This window comes from Amblyomma mixtum, chromosome 1 (genome assembly GCF_055824585.1).
Source record: "Amblyomma mixtum isolate Tamu chromosome 1, ASM5582458v1, whole genome shotgun sequence".
Lineage (NCBI taxonomy): Eukaryota > Metazoa > Arthropoda > Arachnida > Ixodida > Ixodidae > Amblyomma > Amblyomma mixtum.
The window spans coordinates 140,989,763-141,008,131 of NC_143012.1; the positions used below are offsets into that span (position 1 = coordinate 140,989,763).

Genomic DNA, 18,369 nt, shown 5'->3' on the forward strand with positions numbered 1-18,369 from the left:
ACTGTGCTCGACTGCCTCCCAGAGTAACTTGATGATTACATTCGCTACTGTATAGATTTGTGTAGAACTCTTCGGCTAATTCAACTATCTTATCCATATTCCTGAAGCCATTGCCCTCTTTGCCTTTTAGCGCATACATCTATCTGGTTTTTACCTATGCTCAGTTTCCTGCTCACTGATTTTAGGCTACCTCCGTTCCTTAGAGCATGCTCGATTTTCTCCATGTTAAACTTTCTTATGTCGGCTACCTTGCGCTTATTTATTAACTTCGATAGTTCTGCTAGTTCTTTCCTGTCTGTTGAGTTAGACGTCCTCATGCTTTGGCGTTTCTTAATGAGATATTTAGTCTCCTGAGATAGCTTGCTGGTATCCTGTCGAACCATCCTACCACGTACTTCTGCGGCGCACTCTGTAACGATAGCTGTAAGATTATCCTTCATTGTTTCAACACTACGGTCGTCTTCTTCAGTTAAAGCGGAAAATCTGTTTTGCAGCGATATTCTGAATTCCTCTACCTTCACTCTAAATGCTAATAGCCTTTAATAGCCTTTCGTTAATAGCGTTAATAGCCTTTCGCTTCACCAGTTTCCTCTGTTCCCTCTTCAAATCTAAGCTAACACGAGATCTTACCATTCTGTGGTCGCTACAGCGCACCTTGCCGAGGACCTCCACATCCTCTACGATGCCAGGGTTTGAACACAGTATGAAGTCTATTTCATTTTTAGTCTCACCATTGGGGCTCTTCGACGTCCACTTCCTGTTTGCTCGTTTGCGGAAGAAGGTATTCATAATCCGCAAATTATTTTTATCTGCGAACTCTACTAATAATTCTCCCCTACTGTTCCTAGAACCTATGCCATAGTCACCTTCCGCCATGTCCCCAGCCTGCTTTTTATCTACCTTTGCATTAATGTCGCCCATCAGTACAGTGTACTGTGATTTCACTTTGGTCATTGCCGATTCCACATCCTCATAGAAGCTTTCAACTATCTGGTCATCTTGGCTTGAGTAGGCGCATAGGCCTGCACCACCTTCAGCTTGTACCTCTTATTAAGTCTGATTACGATAGCTGCCACTCTCTCGTTAACACTGTAAAACTCCTCGATGTTGCCAGCTATATCCTGATTAATGAGGAATCCCACACCTAGTTCTCGCCTATCTGCTAATCCACGATAGCACAGTGCATGCCCGCCCTTTAGTACTGTATACGCCTCATCTGTCCTCCTAAGCTCACTAAGCCCTATGACATCCCATTTAATACCGGCTAATTCCTCCAATAGCATTGCTAAGCTAGCCTCACTTGATAAGGTTGTTGCGTTAAACATTGCCAGGTTCAGTTTCCAATGGCGGCCTGTCCGGAGCCAGAGATTCTTAGCAACCTTCGCTGCGTCAAAGATCTGACCGCCGCCTTGGTCAGTTGCTCCGCAGCCGCTGGGGACTGAGGGCCGAGGGTTAATTGGTTTGTTCATAGAAGGTTGTGGCCAAGTACTACACCAGGGTGGCCAAATCCTGTTCTGGTGAGAAAGTGCGTTGTCGGTTCTGGTCACCGATATCAGGGTGCACTCCAAGCCTGGTTATGCAATTCCATCGATACGCGGAGTTTTTTTTTTTAATCCGGTGGAGAATTGCGTGGCACCGGGATTCGAACCCTGGTCCTCTAGCACGCGAGGCGGTTGCTCTACCTCTACGCCATCGCTGCATCTAGAGAAAACATATCATTGTCAGAAGCGCGGAAGGAGCTCTCGCTAATCTGCGTAGCATCCTACGCTGACGCAGCGCGCCGGGAGGCCGGGCGGCCTCTCGTCTCGGTGGGCACGCAATACAGCGTCGCTGATGCGCTCCCGTCTCGGCCCTTTTCCAAGCAGCCTTCTGCTGCACCCACTTTCCATGTCCCGGAGGTCAACTTTTCACAGACAAATGAGAGCGAGTCTCTGCCTTTTGACAAACCCACATCCGCTTTCGCGTCTACACCGGAGGCAAAAGAGGTGACACCAGGTTTCTCAGCGTCTGAGACGCTGAGGGAGTCCCCCGGAGAGAGGAAGAGTTTCTTAGACCGCCTTAAACCAAGAAGACATCTGCCAGTCAAGCCGCCTGGTAAAGGCGGCGAGACCTGAATAACTCCCACTAGTCTTCGAATCCTCTCTTAAGAACTATGGCTGTCGAGAACATTATCCACTGGATCTGCCGAGGGCTACTTAAGAACCTGGATGGCATGCACCAAATACTCGCGCACTATCGACCAAACATGCGTTGCCTACAGGAAACGCACTATATATATATATACATATATATATGTGTGTATATATATATATATATATATATATATATATATATGGAGAAGAAGGGGTCACAACCTTGCAATTATCTTAATACCGACAGTTTCGGACGGAGGACCGTCCTTCCTCAGGGTGATTCTTGTGTATACCCTGAGGAAGGACGGTCCTCCGTCCGAAACTGTCGGTATTAAGATAATTGCAAGGTTGTGACCCCTTCTTCTACAAGTCTTCCTGGCCCATTGAACGACAAGACCTCCTGCAACTATATATATATATATATATATATATACATACACACACACCGGAAGGACAGGCTATGCAGTGGCCACTCAGCGGATGGGGTTGCTCTTGTGGCTCAGAATTCAATTCCCTTCTGATATCCTTCCCTGCCTACTGATTTAGATGGAGTGGCATACGACCCCTAACTTTCTGCAGATTAATAACCGCATGTTCCTCGTATATCCTACCAGACCATTTCCTGTCGGTTTACGAACTTGAAAAACTTATTGACCAGCTTCCGGAGCCGTTCCTGTTGGTTGGCGATTTTAACGCACACCACCCATTATGCGGAGGTGATAGAATCGATTCGCGAGGTGCGCTAACCAAAGAATTACTACTGTCGTCTGGCTCATGCATATTAAATAGAAAAGAACCAACATATCTTAATACTACACAGAACTGTACACAGGAATAGACCTTGCTACTTGCTCTCCATTGCTCTTGGCAGCTTCGGAGGGGCTGTTATTGATAACCTCTGTGAAAGGTACCACCTTCCCATTTGTTTAAAATACACAGAAATTATAAATCGAGTGTAGAGCGGTTTATTGGCACCTTCAAGCGCTGGCGACGAAGACCCTGGCGCAAGAAGTCTAGGAACGAGCGAGGCGAGGGACCGGCACACAAGCGGCAGTTCTCCAGCACGAGCCTCCTAACGGGCGGCGCTAGCGCTTCGTCGTCGTTGGTGGCGGTGCTGGATCTTCTTCTTCATTCCAACTGCCCCGGCGGAAAGAGGGAGCCATCCGGGCGACTCAAGGCGAGGAGACGACGAGAGGGCTGTAATAAGGCTTCAAGCGGCTGACATGAACGACGTCGCGACCACGGCGGCGATGGTCCAAAGAAGGTGTCACCGGTTCGATGATATAGTTCACTGGTGACGTACGCTCTAAGATGCGGTAAGGACCAATGTGCTTGGCCGAAAATTTGGACGCAGCCGGAACAGAGAGCCAGACCAATGATCCAGTGGAGAAGTGTGTAGCGGGCGTGTCTTGGTCCGACTCATGTGTCCGGAGCCCTTGACGTTCGGCGGTGAAGGAGCGAGCCAACTGGCGGCACTGCTCAGCATGGCGGGTAATGTCAGAAATGGAAGTATATTCTGAGCTGTCGGGGTTGTAGGGAAGGATTGTGTCCAGCAGACAGGAAGGCTCGCGCCCAAATAAAAGAAAGAATGGGGAAAAGCCGGTGGTTGCCTGGGATGCGGTGTTATATGCATAGGTCACGAACGGAAGGACTTGATCCCAATTAGAGCTGTCGGAGCTAATGTACATGGCGATCATGTCCCCAAGAGTACGGTTGAATCGTTCGGTGAGGCCGTTGGTTTGGGGGTGGTAAGCGGTAGTGGTACGGTGGACTGAGTGGCACGCATCGAGAAGCTCGCGAACAACTTCAGACAAGAAAACACGGCCGCGGTCACTGAGAAGTTCTCGCGGAGCGCCGTGACGCAGGACGAAGTGATGAAGAAGGAAGAAGGCGACGTCGCGAGCAGTAGCCGCAGGTAGGGCAGCGGTCTCAGCATACCGAGTGAGGTGGTCCACGGCGACTATAATCCATCGATTCCCGGCGGTCGTGAAGGGGAGCGGCCCATATAGGTCGATGCCCACACGATCGAAAGGGCGAGCCGGGCACGGTAATGGCTGTAACGGGGCAGTCGAGGGTCGAGGTGACGACTTCCGCTGCTGACAGGCTGTGCAGGAGCGAACGAATCGACGAACAAAGTTGTACATGCCCCGCCAGTAGTACCTCTGGCGTAGCCGCTCGTAGGTTTTTAGCGATCCAGCGTGAGCGCTTTGAGGGTCGGCGTGGTAGTGCGCACAGATCTCAGACCGAAGATGGCGGGGAATCACGAGGAGCCACTTTCGGCCGTCCGGACGATAGTTGCGGCGGTATAGGAGATCGTCGCGGATGGCGAAATGGGAAGCTTGGCGACGAAGGGCCCGAGGGAAGGAGGACGTAGAGTGCGCACGAAGGGCATCCAGCAAGGAAGAAATCCATGGATCCTGGCGTTGTTGATTGGGCATGTCGATAGCAGTGAGCGCTGCGAGTGGGGAATCAGATACGAGGGAAGAGGGCGCAGGAGAGGGCAGTGGCGAGCGTGACAAGGCGTCGGCGTCGGAGTGCTTGCGGCCCGACCGGTAGACAACGGTAACATCGAATTCCTGAAGACGGAGTGCCCAGCGGCCAAGGCGTCCTGAGGGATCTTTGAGGGAGGCCAACCAACACAAGGCGTGGTGATCAGTAACGACGGTGAACGGGCGGCCATATAAGTAAGGGCGGAATTTTGTGAGAGCCCACACTACGGCCAGACACTCCTTTTCAGTCGCGCTGTAGTTCGACTCTGCTTTGGTGAGAGCACGGCTGGCGTACGCAACAACGTATTCAGAAAATTCGGGCTTGCGCTGGGCCAGGACAGCACCGAGGCCAATTCCGCTTGCGTCGGTGTGCACCTCAGTAGGAGCACTGGGGTCATAGTGCCGAAGAATAGGGGGTGAAGTAAGACGACGACGGAGCGCAGCAAAAGCTTCATCGCAGGCAGAGTCCCACGTAGACAGGTCGGCGGGACCAGTGAGGAGTTTCGTAAGGGGCGCGACGATAGAGGCGAAATTAGGGACAAAGCGCCGAAAATAGGAGCAGAGGCCCACAAATCGGTGCACCTGTTTCGTAGAGGTCGGTTTAGGGAATTCAGCCACAGCCCGGAGTTTGTCAGGATCAGGTAGGACGCCATCTTTGGATATGAGGTGGCCGAGTATTGTCAGTTGCCGGGCACCAAAGTGACATTTCTTGAGGTTAAGCTGAAGGCCAGCACGGGTGAGGCAGCTCAATATCTGGCGCAAGCGCTGGAGGTGCGTCGGAAAATCGGGCGAAAACACAACAACATCATCCAAGTAGCAGAGACAAATGTTCCACTTGAGCCCGCGCAATACATTGTCCATCATTCGTTCGAACGCGGCGGGAGCGTTACACAGACCGAATGGCATTACGGTGAATTCATATAGGCCGTCAGGGGTAACGAATGCCGTTTTAGGACGGTCGGACTCAGACATCGGCACTTGCCAATAGCCGGAACGGAGATCCAGAGAGGAGAAGAATTCGGCGCCTTGCAAGCAGTCTAGGGCGTCGTCAATACGGGGTAGCGGGTAGACGTCTTTGCGCGTAATTTTGTTGAGCCGGCGATAGTCCACGCAAAATCGTATCGAGCCATCCTTCTTCTTCACCAGCACCACTGGGGATGACCAAGGACTGGCAGATGGCTGAATAATGCCGCGTTGTAGCATGTCGTCCACTTGCTCAGCGATGAGGCGGCGCTCGGGAAGTGACACACGGTAGGGGCGCTGGCGGAGAGGAGTATGGGTACCGGTTTCAATGTGGTGCTCGACACTGGTCGCACGGCCCAAAGAAGAGGACTGGTGGTCAAACGAGGAGCGAAACTGGTTGAGCAGGGCAAGAAGCTGCGCGTGTTGAGCTGTGTCGAGGGCGGGATCAATAGAGCGGTCGAAAATGTCCGAAGGCAGTGGGTGATCGCGAGGAGCGCCACGTGGGGTGAGGGCAGCGAGGTCGAGACTGGAGGAGGGCGCATCGGTATCCAAGGAAGAGATGAAGTCAGCGGTTTCAAAATGACCAAGGCACTCGCCACGAAGCAGGGGAAACGCAGAGAATGAGGTGTTGGAGACAAGGATTGCGGCAGCACCGTGGTGAATGTCGATGACGGCGAAGGGAAGAGAGACGTCGGCGAGAGGCAAGGAGGGTGGAAGGCTTGAAGAGAACGGTGGCGTCAGAAACAGAGGCGGTGCACACAGGGACGAACACAGCACTCTCAGGGGGAATATCGGTGTCCTCGGCAACAACAAGCTTATCATCACAGCGAATCGGAGGTGCGTCGAAAAGTGTATCACAGAGCGGAGAAAAGACAACGTGCGCACGGGCACAGTCAATGACGGCGCTATGGCGGGATAGAAAGTCCCAGCCAAGGATTACGTCATGGGAGCTTGCACGGAGGACTAAAAATTCGACAACGTATAAAACATCGGCGATGACGACGCGGGCTGTGCAAGCGGCAGAAGGATGAACGGGCTCGGCGCTAGCTGTACGGAGGGAGAGTCCAGAAGATGGGGTCGTAACTTTTCGAAGCGAACGGCAGAAATTTTCGTTAATCACAGAAACGGTGGCCCCAGTGTCCACAAGCGCAAGTGTCGGTACGCCGTCCACAAACACGTCAAGAAGATTTGGCGGTGAAAGGCGAGGACTTGAACAGGGCGATGATAGCGCAGTTCGTGCGCCAGGAACTGCGGCTGCTAGTTTTCCGAATCGGCGGTGACGGTGCGACGCCTCATGGGCGACAAGGAGCGGCGGCGAGGGGACGGCGATCGGTGGGAAACGTAGGGCTGACGACCATGAGCGCGATCAGGTGAGGTGCCCCGATGGGGTGGTTCGAAAGATGGGCGAAAGGTGCGATCCGTAGCGGGGTAATCCGGCATGGGGTGTAGGGGTGCAGGCAGAGTACGTCGACAGAGGCGCGCGACGTGGCCGGGACGACCGCAGGCGTAGCAGATAGGTTTGTTGTCAGGTGTGCGCCAAGGATTGTAGGGAACGGGCGCGAAACGGTGCCGGGGAGCAGCAGGCGCAGACACCGCAGGAGGAGCGTATGCATAGGCCTGCGGCGGCGGTGGCCTTCTGACAACGTCGGCATATGTGAGAGGCACGGGTGCGGGCGGCACTGTTACTGCAGGATCGTAGCTCAACGGGGCGGCAACAGGAGTGGGCTGGATTGGGAAAAGACCGGCCTGGGGAGTCAAGGGTGCCGGTTGCCGAAGACTAGGAAGTGCATCGGCGACCTCCCGCGTGATGGCGTGCCGGATCTCAGGACTGATGACGGGCGGTGACGGGTGTTGATGCGATAGGAGCGAGAGTTGCCTGGCTACCTCGTCCCGCACGAAGTCTTTGATGGTAGCGAGTAATTCATTGTTGATGCCCAGGCCGGAGATGGAGTCGGCAGGTGGGGGAGAGCGACGAGCGCAAAGGCGTTGTTTGCGCAACTCATCGAAACCTTGGCACAGGGTGTACACCGAGGCAACGGTGGTGGGGCTCTTCGCCAACAACATCTGAAAGGCGTCGTCGTCGATGCCTTTCAGGATGTGCTTGATCTTCTCAGCCTCGGTCATAGACGGGTCAACACGCTTGCAAAGGTCTACTACATCCTCAATGTAGCTCGTGAAAGTCTCATTGGTGTGCTGAGCTCGGACACGCAGGCTTTGCTCAGCGCGCAGCTTCCGCACGGCGGGACGACCGAAAACCTCCGCGAGGGTGGTCTTTAGAACGGCCCAGGTGGGAATGTCGGCCCCGTGGTTTCGGAACCATAGGTTAGCGACGTCGCTCAGGTAGAATATCACATTTGTGAGCTTGACGCGGTCGTCCCAGTTGTTATGGCGGCTCACCCGTTCATACGACTCCAGCCAATCTTCCACATCTTGATCGCTGTGGCCGCTGAAAACAGCGGGGTCCCGCTGCCGGACGGCACCGGAGCAGATGACTGGCTCCGGCGTGGGGGATGGCTGTTGACTGGGGGGCTGCTGACCGGCCTTGGACATCGGGATGGTGCGACTGCGAAGTTCCAAGGTGAGGGGGAACGGTGGTGACCGCAGCAACCTCCACCAAATGTAGAGCGGTTTATTGGCACCTTCAAGCGCTGGCGACGAAGACCCTGGCGCAAGAAGTCTAGGAACGAGCGAGGCGAGGGACCGGCACACAAGCGGCAGTTCTCCAGCACGAGCCTCCTACGGGCGGCGCTAGCGCTTCGTCGTCGTTGGTGGCGGTGCTGGATCTTCTTCTTCATTCCACGAGGATAAATAATCCTAGGAAGTTCAAAGAACAGATTGCTGACTGGAAGTTATGGGAACTCTGAGCATTGCCTTGTGCATCAAATACAGACTCTGGTATAGGTGAATATTAACCCTTGATTACACTGGATATTGTAGACACTGCACAGAAAGTTATTCCACAGACATCAGGTAAAATACAGAAGAAACGAAAACCATGGCGGAACACATAGTGCAAAAAAGCTCGTCAGAAGCAAAATAATGCATGATCAAAATGCCGCCGTTAACCTACAGTTGGCGACTTATTAAGTTTCAAGCGCGCTAAAGCAAATGGCAGGCGTACTCGATGTGTATCCAAACGGGAAAGTTGGCAGTCGTTTTCTCCTCTGCAAAATTCTTGCACATATGTACAAAGTGTACAGTAGACTAAAAGCACTCACAGGGCAGAGCTCGCCTCTAATTCCTCTTGTTAGCACTGCTGGCGATACATTGGAGTGTCAAGCAGTTGCACTGTGGACAAACACTTTATCATGATCAAAAACAAACGAGGGATCATTAAGTAGATGCAGTTTCATGGCCATGGGTAGATCGGCACAAGGGATGCCATGGCCCACGAGGCGAGTCAAGATCACTCCACTTTTCTGATTACAATGGAAAACAAGATGTCACTTCAACTTCATATTTCAAAGCATTTCTCCATTATCGACTTAACTCCGTTTGCAGAAAAAAGCGAAAAAGGAATCACAGAGATTTCCTTAACAATTTTTGTTGTTTTTCACCACGACTTGTTATGCACAACTTGCTCTGCGGACAGTTTTTATTAGGAACAAAGGTGTCAGTATTAGAGTGGCACGACTGTACAGATATATAAGGTGCTTGCCTTGATAACTTTAGAAACCTAAGCTGCTGCCATATTTTTTTTTTTTTGGCATAAAGTCAAGTCAGCCGCCACGGTGGCCCAGTGATTTATGGCACTCGGCTGCTGACCCTAAAGACGCAGGTTCGATCCTGGCCGCAGCGGTCGAATTTGGATAAAGGAAAAATTCTAGAGGCACGTTAGAGAACCGCAGGTGATCGAAATTTCTGGAGATCTTCACTACGGCGTCCCTAATAGCCTGAGTCTCTTCAGGACGTTAAACCCCCAATATACCATAACCAATAAAATCAAGTCGAAATCTCATGTAAAAGTTACACCGTTAATACGTATTAGGGATTTGTAGACTGCGAAGCAGGCGCGGTTTACTTGCGGCGATATTTGTTTATACTGCGAGTTCCTCATCTGGCGGTCCCATGTTGTCACAACCTGAACCGAAAACTACTACTCTGGCTCAGCCCATCATCATGCAGAGGAAGTTGCTTTTAGTCAGCAGTTCTTCACGAAAATACTTATTGCATACATAGCTCTGCATAGCCTGCAGGAAGTAAGAAAAAAAATGACGATGCTCCGGAGGAGACATCTGCATTGCACACCGACATTTTTGCTCGTTGCACACTGGCGCCGGCCAGTCGTGACCCAAGCACCCATCATCACAAAATGTGCTGTATGGAGCCCCAAGCCGCACAGAGACGGCGATGCTGCTTTTGTCGCGGCTGAAAACAGGTCCGACAGCGGTGAAGCAAAGATCGGGTCACGTCGCACACACGGCAGTTTTTAAATACAGTAGTTAAACGAATCCTGATCAAAATCGGCGCTGGATACGTTGCGGAAACAACGTCTTGTGCTCGCTTCGGTCGCGGTTACTGCAACGAATGCAACTAGCGCGGAAAGCCAAATTAATTTCAGCGTTCAGAAAATACGGCGTGCGTAGTGGGTTTTCTCAGGAGCACATTTCGCTGCCTTGACGGAAAAGCATGCGCTGCGATCGCAATCACTTTCACTACGCGGTGTCATGATCGTACTTCTGGCCACGTGGGCCCGAGCAGGCAGCAACGAGCAGCAGCGAAGGCGGCAGACACTTGTAGTGCTTGTGATACCCCCCCTCCTAGCCTATGTGAATTAGGGCAGCGGACTTCCTTGAGCGGAGGTGACCACGGCAGCAGCGGCGAAGGCCGAAGATGCGAAGGGGGCTTACGGGGCCACAGACAGCGGCCAACCGCAACGGAAGCTGCGGCGACGTGGCGGCGCCAGTCAGGCCGACTGTATATCCTCGGGTCGCCGAAGGACGGAGGGGTGCTACGCACAGTCAAGCTGGCTGTTAATTGAAGACGGCTGTGTCCTCGACAGATGTCTCGTGTTCTGGACATCCGGCGGGGAAGCACGTTCGTTCACCTGCTGGTAGACAGCGGGAGATCCATTTCCAGCCGTGTTGGATTAGTCAGCATCTACCCCTTCCCATCGACCGAGCTGCGATAGAGCGGAACAGCCAGCACCGCCCCTGCCGTGGGTGGTAACACCAGCGTCCACTTCGGTCCATCCAATTGGACAGTGTTCTTCGAACTTGACTCCCCAGTCAGGGATCTGGGGAATCCGAACCCTATTTAACTCGGCTGGGAGTGCGGCCAAGAGAAGCCTGCTAGCTCCCGCCGACTCCGGTTGACGAAGAAGTTCCCTTCCAATGAGAGTCATTCTCAGTCGCTCTTTGTAAATAATGTAAATAACTGCATAAAGTTTTCGTTGCCTTCATCTTAACCCAGTCTCCCATCCTCCTCGTCCCATCACCGGTCCGGCCATGCTACCCGGGTCGCAACAGCGGACACTTGTAACTGTGCTATGCAGCTCTTGCGCGCACAGGAAATTCATCCTGAGCAGCTCCTACTCGCCGCTGTGCGCGATGATCCTCGCAGGAATCAGGAACGCTTGCAATAACCACAAACTGCTACATATAAACGCTCCATGGCATCGCCACTGGGTAGGTCTCGCGTCAGTTTGAAGACTCGATCCGAGGGGCGAGCATGCTTCCTCCAGCGGCGCATATCGCTTGGAGTCGAAGCACTTTGCGCATTCAGAGGCAAATACGCAGGACAAAACGAGCAGTTGCCGCGGCTTGCATAGAGCCTTCGGATCACATGTCTGGAACTGCGTGAAAATACCGCGGACGCACATAAAGCAGCCATTTTTGCTTTCGAAATAAGTGACGTCACGAAACATTATCGCGCTTCTGGGCGTCGTTTGCTCGAGTGCGCCTACCGGGTATGGTTTGGCAATACGCCTTCCGGTTACCGTTCCCGCTCGCCGACAGGCAGCCACATGAATTGGCGGCTACGCCGTGCTACGCCGTAGGGACGCTGTTTCCACCGCTTTGCATCCCTGACCAAGTGATCATCAGTCTTGGATGCTTATGTGCCACTAAACACAACACAACAGTGACCATCATCCGCTTTCGGGCATAGCCTGCAATTTGCCTGCACCGATTGTCTATCAAATCGTGCGTGTGAGAATGAGTGCCAACGCCTTTGTACCCTCGCAGGTTCGGCGCAACTACGCACTCTTCGAGTGCGCGGCTGCTTTTGTCCTCGGCTCTTCTATGAAGCGCGCTGCGGTGGCCTTCGAGGTGGTCTCGTGGCATCCGCGCCTCTCCACGGCTGTCCAGCGCATTGGGTCCCTGAGCGAGGCAGATGCCGCGCTGAGCATCCGAGAGGGGACCAGGCGGCTCCAGAACGAGGTAAGCCCGTGCAGAATGCCGATCTTGCGGACCCTCGACAAAGAGGTCGCGTCGGTCACATTCGGTGTGTATACATCGTGCTCCGGCGGTCGCACTTAGATGGAGGCGAAATGCTAGAGGCGCGTGTACTGTGCGATGTCAGTGCACGTTAAAGATCCCTGCAGGTGGCTGAAATTATCTGGAGTCCTGCACTACGGCGTTCCTCATTGTCTGACTCGTTTTTGCACATCAAACCCCATAAATTCAAGCAAAACTAAAAATAAGGCCCTTGATGCTGCAGTCTGCAGCTTTGTTTCGACTATGCCGAAAGATTTTGAGATTTGCGAGCAATGACGTCCGCTTTCGACATTCGATTTCGATTAGCTTACGAAGTATGGGATATTTTCACAAAATCAACGCCACACTGCTACAGCGCCGCCAGCTCGTAGACGAAACATCGGCAGCGCGGAAGAACGTAGTTTGCTCCGTTTGTTATGTAGTTCGCTGGCCCTTGCACATACAGCTGCCGGAGATTTGTTGTTGAAATATACGTTAAGAGTGCCTTAAACAGATGCTTGCGCGATAACGGTAGTGAAAAGCAGCAAAGTGTCATTGCATGAGTTTGGTGGTGCCAGAAACAGACGGTGAAAATTGGAGCAGAGGGTTTAGTAGAACGCGTGCAATATCATGAGTGCATTTGTTACGAGGGCGCGAGCCTATAATCCCAGAAAAGGTTTTGTTCCCTGAAACGAAGGGCCTATGTAAACACAAGGCGCTATTTGTCGACAAACATTCATGAGAACATAAGACTAAAGGGCACATTTCAAGCTCTAAAAGTGTCGTCACGCTGTATAGTGGCAGGCCATATTACGGGATGCATGTATGGTGTTATCTCGCTTTCTTATCCGCGGAGAGCGGAGGTGATAGAATACTTTCATTTCGATTCAGTTTCATTCTTATATTTTTCACTTCTTTATTGGAAATAAGCCTTTACTAGAAAATATGCGAACTGCACTCATTTCTCCCTACGTTCTCAGCATAACAACACGAGAAAAATACCTTTATTATCCAATGACTATTTTTGTTCTCTTCGAATGACATCCACAAATATAATCCAAGCAAGGAGGCCACCACTTTCGTGGTTTGATGAGATGTGCCGCAGCCTGGGCATATTGGACGCATTACCTGGTATTACGCAGAGCACGACCACCCATTATATAGTTCTCCCAATGTCTGTTGTCTCAGGTTTACGCCTTTCACCAAGAAAAAACGCCGACAGAACACATGATGTTAAAAATCTCGTACTAAAAGAACAATATTGCAGCTACACTGAGTTTAAAACGCGTGTATCGAAAGTTGCGCATTGTGCAGTGATATTTACAGCCGAATATCTTGTTCTATTTTCGGCTGTTAGGAAATACGGAACGAAAGCACCAAGAACATTATCTGACCTGGTTTTTTCAGCCTACTAAGAGCATTACACTCCAGCAATGCAATCAAACCCTTAGTTTGTGATATATGATAAAGAATATAACAAGGTTCGCAACGCAACATCATAACGAAAAATATTGCGAGCCGTGTAGTAATTGATGGCATTGAAATAGCGGACATAAGCTCTGCACTAGCTCGCAACAATGAAATCATGAAAATAAGCATGCATTATAAAGAATGTATGTAGCGATATTAGGTCGTATACGCAGTGGGCACACATATTTTACACCCGGCTTTAGCTTTACAGACAAATGTAAACCCACATGTGCATTATGTAGATATGTGGTGAACGCAAACCACATTTTATTTTCATGCAGAAACCTAGAGAGACAAATGAAAAAGATTTCCCACAATTTTATGAACACCTCCCATTAAACCCTTTCATTCGAGATAAAGCAGTTGTACTTTATCTGTTTTTATGGTTTTGAAGGCACTAAACCTTCTGTAGCAATATCCCTCGAGAGAAAAGTATACAGCAGCTGTATCTTGCCGGTACTCACCTACGGGGCAGAAACGTGGAGGCTAACAAAGAGGGTTCAGCTTAAGTTAAGGACAACGCAGCGAGCTATAGAAAGAAAAATGACTGGTGTAACGTTAAGAGATCGGAAGAGGGTGGAGTGGTTGAGGGAACAAACGGGGATTAATGATATCCTAGTTGAAATCAAGAGGAAGAAATGGGCTTGGGCAGGGCATGTAATGCGAAGGCAAGATAACCGCTCGTCCTCAAGGGTAACGGAGGGGATTCCAAGAGAAGGCAAACGTAGCAGAGGACGGCAGAAAGTTAGGTGGGCGGATGAGATAAAGAAGTTTGCGGGGATACAGAGGCTGCAACTGGCAAAGGACAGGGTTAATTGGAGAGACATGGGAGAGGCCTTTGCCCTGCAGTGGGCGTAGTGAGGCTGATGGTGATGATGAAACCTTCTGAACACGTTTTCAGGTGATAAATCATTTTGCGGAAACTTGAACTTTTTGTTCGGCGCATGATGATGACCTTAAGTGCTTGCCTGCCATGAAGCACAATACAACGCACACATTGGTTTTAAGTTGATTCCAAAGCACGTGTCCACCGTCTACCGCTCCGCCTCCACGATGGCTGTTTTTGAAAGACAGACAGCAATTATTTTCTTGTCCCTCGTTTATTCTTTTGCGCCACTGACAAACAAGACCGTTTGTATCACACAGGGCTACCACCACCGTCGAAAAAATTGGCACGCTTCTCCCACCTAGGCCAGGATATACGTAGCGAAAGCAGTTTCGTCTACCGACATTTCGGTTGCTACACGCCGTCGCTGTCGTTCAGCAGCTTGGCGGCGTCTCTTCGCGAGACCTTCCTCTCGTTCTTCACGCGTCTCGGCCGCCCGCTTAGCCTTTCTCGCCTCTTTTCACGCTGTCGGCCGGCCTTGTACCATGCGACGACTTCTGGATCGGAAGACTCAATTTCACGCAGCCTGTACTGCTGCCGTGAGGAGCACGGCCGCTCTCCTTCTTCCATGGTGCGCGTCTGAGGAGCGAGCGCATCATTTCCGGCTTATATCCCAGCTACGCGGCGTGGCTCTCTGCATGCGTAGTGAGTCGCATAGCGAAGTGATCGGAACTCAGCGGAGCGACGGCGCGCGACGCACACTTATGGCTCCAGAGCAACTGGTTGCCTTGGTAACGGCGCATGCGCAGTTGTGGCCTTTGGCATGCACCGCGAAATGCGCTTCTTCTGGCCTAGGGTAGCTTTATCGACAAAAGAGGTACGTTGCCATGACAGAGCGATTCCACCTATGCTGACACGAGACGATTCTACACAGGGTAGCCATACTGTACCGATTGAACCGTCCCCTCTAGTTGGCGAAAATCGACAATAGCGTGCAGTTAGTTGGATACTGCTTGCGTGCGGGAATGCGAAAGGAAGCGCGTATGACACTACTTGAAACGGCATACGACGAAAGGTTGCATCACAATTTTTACACGAAACTCTGGAAAGGCATAAAGTAGGAGGTTCCTATGTCGTCGGCTCGAATCCCTGTAGCAAGCTGACCTCCAACTTGACTAGCAGATGTAAGCTACATGCAAGAAGAATTTGTATAATAATAATAACAATAACAGTAATAATAATAATATACACCTTTATTTTTCAAAAAAAACATCTTTACATATTTAAGACACGTCTGCCCAAGCCCTAAAGGTTTCTGGGGCAGCACCCACCAGTCGGCGAATTACAAAGATTCTGCAATACATTCGTGGGAAAACAAGCAAACAAAAGTAGCCTTAATAATAAAACACCAACAAAGAAACAGTTTAAGTTACCGGCACAAGAGTTTTTAAGAAATGTTTTAATTGTGACAGCGAAGAAACTGAAAAGATTTTAATCAGACAGAGAATTAAAAATTTTGGGTGTATAATCAGGATTGAAGCGCCCATGATGAGTGTAGCAGCGGGGTACCGTAAAACGAGGATGATGTCGAAAAGATCGAACAGGAATGAAATGAACCAAATATTCACTTTCCTAAAAGCGAGAATGAATAACTACATGATAAAAGAGGGCATCAAAGAGGGCACTTGTAAAAACTAAAATAAATTACAGTCAGGTGAGCCGTCCATGTTTTATGCCACGGATCGAAGGATGTTACTTAGTATGGCATTTTATTTCATTCGCCGAGTTTTTGAGCAGTGATAAAACGCAGACTCCATATATGAGGATACCATAAATGAGGGAGTGTGCAATACGTTTGCGAATCTGGAAAGGTAATAAATATCGGTGCATGAAGCTTGTTACATACTAAGATAAGATGACTATTCCAAGACATATCTTTGTCAAAAAGCATTCCAAGATATTTGACACTATTTGCGAAATTAATAGGAATGCAACAACAATTAAGACAGTGTGAAAAATATAAAACACAGGTTCAACAAGGGGATTGTGAAAGAGACGAGCTTAGATTTTTGTTTATTAATTAAAATAGAATTGTTTAAAAACCATCCCATAACATGCACCACATCTGTTCTAAGAGCATCCATGGCCCACCGAAACATTTGTTGACAACAAAAGCGTGTCATCGGCGTATTATAAAGGGTATCATTCTGCTACAGCATTTGATATATCATTCATAACTAAATTGAAAAGCAAAGGTGAGAAATCAGAGCTCTGTGAAACACCCGCCGACAAAAGTGACTCTGTACTTCGATGCCCGCCTATTTCGTCAACTTGGGCCCGATTAGCAAAAATCTTTCAGGAGATCATTGAACGGACCCCTAAAACCCATGACATCAAGTTCTTTTAGCAGTAGTTCATGACGGACACATCAAAAACAGACCATATGCGAAGACCATATGCGTTCAAAAACAGACCATATGCGAATACATCATTATCGAACTATGAGTAAATGATATCAGTAAAACGTTCTAATAACCAAAACGTTCCTTTACCTTCAATGAAACCAAGCTGTGCGTCTGATAGGATGTTATTCATGAGAACAAAACTGCACATAACTCGGAATAGGTGCTTTTCGAGAATCTGCGCAATCGCAGGTAGAATTCAAATAGGCCTATAATTGTAGGCCTATAAACCACTTTTTTGTAGTGGTTTAACTATGGCAACTTTTAAATTGCTTGGAATGAAGCAGTCAGTATGACACTACCCGGAGCGCTGTACGACAAATGATTCCTTTGCAATTTCGCACTGCGGATGTCGGGAAAGCTGGCGCCACATGGAGGTTGGGCAGTGGCGAGTGTATGGGGAAGAGCGACATGTATAGAACTGCTTGAAGGGGTGGTGCCTGGCCTGATGTGTGCGTCAAAGGGCCGCTTGATTTCGTCTGCCTATTTTTCTTGCTATCGCTGGGAAATTCTGTAACATTTGCTGGTATGTGCCACATGCATTCACACACGTAGGCGCCGACGGCTTTTATAGTAATGGGACTAATAAATGCTTTCGCAATAAAACTGTTTAGGTGGAGCGAGAGCAGCCTGATCTTCGTTTGTCCTTTGGACATCAACGATTCTCGTGGTAATGTTAACACATTAAGCGAAATCAGCAACTGCTAAAAATATACCTCTGAAACGCCATAGAGTGACGAACTGCAGTTGCTTGAGGCATGCCTTGATTGTAGTTATTCTCCTTTCAGCTGGCTTTATTTCTCCTGGCCTGTTAATTTGTTACTAAATCGCGATCAAACACAGTATAGTTGGCTAGTGCTCACAAATGGTATCGTCGCAACCTTGCGGCGACGTGATCGGAGGCAGCTTCTCAAACGAGGTGCTTATCCTAAATAGACTGTGCTACCCTCACTGCTCATTTCTCACGTTTCAAAAAAAGCTCAAATACATCTACTCGCCGGCATAGCAACTGATGTCGAGAACATCGATAGGCATGAAAAACCGAGAGCGTTCCCCTACATGTACTATCGACAGCAAAACCTCTCGTAGCTTCAGTCACTCTGCCGAATTATTTTTTTTTTTCATTCTGCTGATAGTGGGTCTCGTTTATCTCGACTGAAAAAGAGCACGAAGGCTTCGGATAGATCATTTTTTTGCCTCCCGGAAAAATTTTAGGCATTTGTGTTAGGATTCTGACATTGGTTTCGTCAAATTTAGGAGGGTGGAGGGGGGATACTTAATTAAATTAAATGCGTCAAAGCCATAGCACATATGGCCTCGTCGCCGTGCGTATCCAAGCTCAGTTGACGACTGACGCTTGCACCGGATCACATAATGCGTGACATCACACTCTGGACCCACCAATCAGCGACGGCAGCTGCCACCACGCTCGGCTTCACAACGGCTGCATTTGACGTGGATTGCTGAGCGCATCCTTACGGCTACAAAGGAAAGTTGTAAAGCTTTCATAGAAACTTCGTAGTTAAAGAAAAAGTCATAGACGAATCCAACACGAAATGGAAGCTGTGGAAGCTGTATAGATTTCCTTTGTAGTCGCAAGGCTTCGCTTAC

General features: G+C 49.9%; 1 pseudogene; it reads left to right on the top strand.

The window, feature by feature from the left end:
* Nucleotides 1–18,369, top strand: part of LOC149367761 (uncharacterized) — a 125,397-nt pseudogene that overhangs the window by 104,770 nt on the left and 2,258 nt on the right.